The 3,170-nt window shown below is 35.6% G+C and overlaps 1 pseudogene; it reads left to right on the forward strand.

The window, feature by feature from the left end:
- Positions 1-1,829: 1,829 nt before the first annotated feature.
- On the forward strand, positions 1,830-2,769 carry LOC103744739 (annotated as a pseudogene).
- Positions 2,770-3,170: the final 401 nt, after the last annotated feature.

The raw sequence follows: 3,170 nt of genomic DNA on the forward strand, positions 1-3,170 counted from the left end.
TCTTGAACACACACATACACACATACAGAGTGTGTGTGTGTGTGAGAGAGAGAGAGAGAGAGAGAGAGAGAGAGAGAAATACAAGAAGAGAAAGGGTCAAGTTGTTTAATATTTATCTTTCTCATAAGTTATTCATTTATTTCAGGTAAAACATCAGGATGTTTTCTGTAGAAATTAAGTAAATATCTATTTTGATGAGTGTCCTTATTTGTAAGAGATGAGACTATCGTCGCATGCCCTGTTATCCAAAATAAACAGATATATTATCTAAATTTTTTAAAATGAGTATCTTTTATAACACAACTTATGTTAATAATTTCTTCTATGAGAGAAAGCAAAAGTATGCTCATGATAAAAGTTAACCCTTACCTGATCTCCCTGGAGTCACATGGAGAATTTCAAAACATAAAAGACAGGATACAAATACTGACACTATCCCTAAGGAAAGATAATAAAAAAAGAAAACTAAAAAAGTTATCTGTCATTCACCTTAGAGAAATATGGAATTTCTATAGAGATAATATAAGCAATATTAAACTACAATTAAAATGACTAATCTGTAATCACTGAAATTTTAATTTCATGTCCATTCAGCACTTTTGAAAAATATAATTTGCTTGTATGTGTAAAGATCATTGTCCCTTTAGAAAATATAAATCAGTGATAGCTATGTAGGCCAATAATACAAAAGGAGGAAAACAAATAAAATGGTAGTGATTAAATGTACTGTTCTGAAGTAGCGTTAGGACAGGCATCAGTCAGAAGGAACAACCTTCAGTGTTCGGCACATCTGAATCTGAGTTGCTTTCACTTTATTATCTTCCAACCCTAGTTTCATTGAGAGTTGGTTCTAATCCATTTAGTTTACAAAATTGTTTGAATTATACTGTAGGTTTTAATATATGAAAAACAGTAATCTGGTTTCACATGAAAACAATCATGCCAAAATTATCTACTTTCTATTCTTTCTCTCTCCTTAACATTCTTCTGGTTTCACATGAAAACAATCATGCCAAAATTATCTACTTTCTATTCTTTCTCTCTCCTTAACATTCTTCTGACATCTTTTAGGGGTTGAAGATAAACATTTAGTTTGATTAAAAAAAAGAAGGGGTTGAGTTAATGATCAAATAAGTTATTATTCATAAGACAGTGAAACAATAACGTATCTTGTTATTTGCACTGGATTTAAGTATTTGTTCATACTCAACTTCCTAAATGTATGAGTCCATTTTTTAATTTACTGCAATGGTTAGTTGGTTGAGCCTTACCTAAAATTCTCTTTACTAGAATAATGATTCAGGGTTAGAGTGTAGGTGAAACACTTTCTTTTTTCTTCAGATTTTGACTCTATTCTGCTTTAGCCACTCCCTATTGTAAGACTGCTGTCTAAGACCTATTTTAGATTCCACTTTCTGAGCGCAAACATTAGGCATTCAGGTTTGCGTATTTGGTCAAATTTTCTCTTCACATGTGTGCACATAAAAATGGACTAACCTTAATGCGAATATTTCACAGTGAAAATCAAGTATCCTGTGGGCAGGAGTATGGTTCATTAGTGAAGAGCACTTCTCTTACGGAGGATGAGGGTTCAATTCCCAGCACCCACATATGCCTAATAACTGTACCCCCAGTTATGTGGAATTTACTTCCCTCTTCTGGTCTCTGCAGGTACTAGACATGAATGTGGTAAACACATGTATAGAGGCACTCATATGTACACCTAAAACAAAAATAAATAAATGTTGCACAGCAATCACCTGTCCTGTCCCATTTTTCTATCTGATAATGAATCGTCTCTCACACTTGGTTTAGAGGAGACACTGAGCAGCATGACTGCAGGAAACCATTCTGCCATGTCAGACTTTGTGCTTCTGGGATTCTGTCAGCCATGGAATGTGCAGGCTGTACTCTTTGTGGTATTTCTCCTGCTTTACCTGATCACTGTGTCTGGAAATATTGTCATTGTAATCTTAGTTATAGTTATCACTGAGCCTCATCTCCACTCCCCCATGTATTTCTTTCGGGACAAACTGTCCTTTGTTGATATGTGGCTTTCCGCAAAGACCACATCTAAGATGATCACAGACTTTCTCAGGAAGCACAAGACCATGTCCTTTGCAGGCTGCATGCACCAGATCTTCTCCCATTTCATTATAGCACTAGAGATAGTGATACTAGTGATAATGGCCTATGACCACTATGTGGCCATCTGCAAACCACTCTGCTACACAGTCATTATGTGCCTTCAAAGGTGCATTGTGCTGGTTGGGACAGCTTGGATTATTGGTTTTGTGCATGCCATCAGTCAAACTGTTGTGATTGTGCAGCTGCCTTTCTGTGGCCCCTGAGAGGTAGGCAGCTTCTTCTGTGATAGATCACTAGTAATGAAGTTGGTCTGCATGGATTACAGCACTTTGAACATCTTAATGAACCTCAGTTGTGGAGTTGTTGCAGTGACCTGCTTTATTTTGTTGCTGATATCCTATGCCCATATTCTTCACACTGTCTCGAGAAGCTCCAAAGCTGGTGCATCCAAGGCCCTGTCCACCTGCTCTGCCCATGTCACAGTGGTGGTGCTCTTCTTTGGACCCTGCATCTTCCTCTATGTGTGGTCACTCAACATCACCTGGATGGACAAGTTCTTTGCTGTGTTTTACTATGTTTTTACACCTGTCCTAAACCCAGCTATTTATACACTGAGAAATAGAGATGAAAACTGCTTTTAAGAGATTTGGAAACTACTGTGTGGATTTCAGAAATATTTAATATCTACAATGACTTTTCATTGTTTGGATATTATCCATCCATCCCATTTTCACTTTGAGCTTAGTAATTTAGTATTTGCAACTGACATAAATCTATCCTGGAGGATAGGATCTTAATTAATCTCCGTTCAATGTTACCTAAATTGATAATACATTTTTCTGTAGCTATGTCTGCTCCTTTCCAAATTGCTTTTTTTCCCCAACAGACAATGAAATAGTGTTTATCTTCAGTCTGGAACCACACAGAAATATTAATAAGAAAAAGTAAGACTGAAAAGAAAATATAATGAAATAAAAGTGACACTCCACATAAGGAAAAATTATTCACTGATATTATAATTACTTAGATTTCATTAATTTTATAGAAGTTTGAATTTTTAAATAAATGTTATTTATTTTACT

This window comes from Nannospalax galili, unplaced genomic scaffold (genome assembly GCF_000622305.1).
Source record: "Nannospalax galili isolate Female #2095 unplaced genomic scaffold, S.galili_v1.0 scaffold1423, whole genome shotgun sequence".
Classification (NCBI taxonomy): Eukaryota; Metazoa; Chordata; class Mammalia; order Rodentia; family Spalacidae; genus Nannospalax; species Nannospalax galili.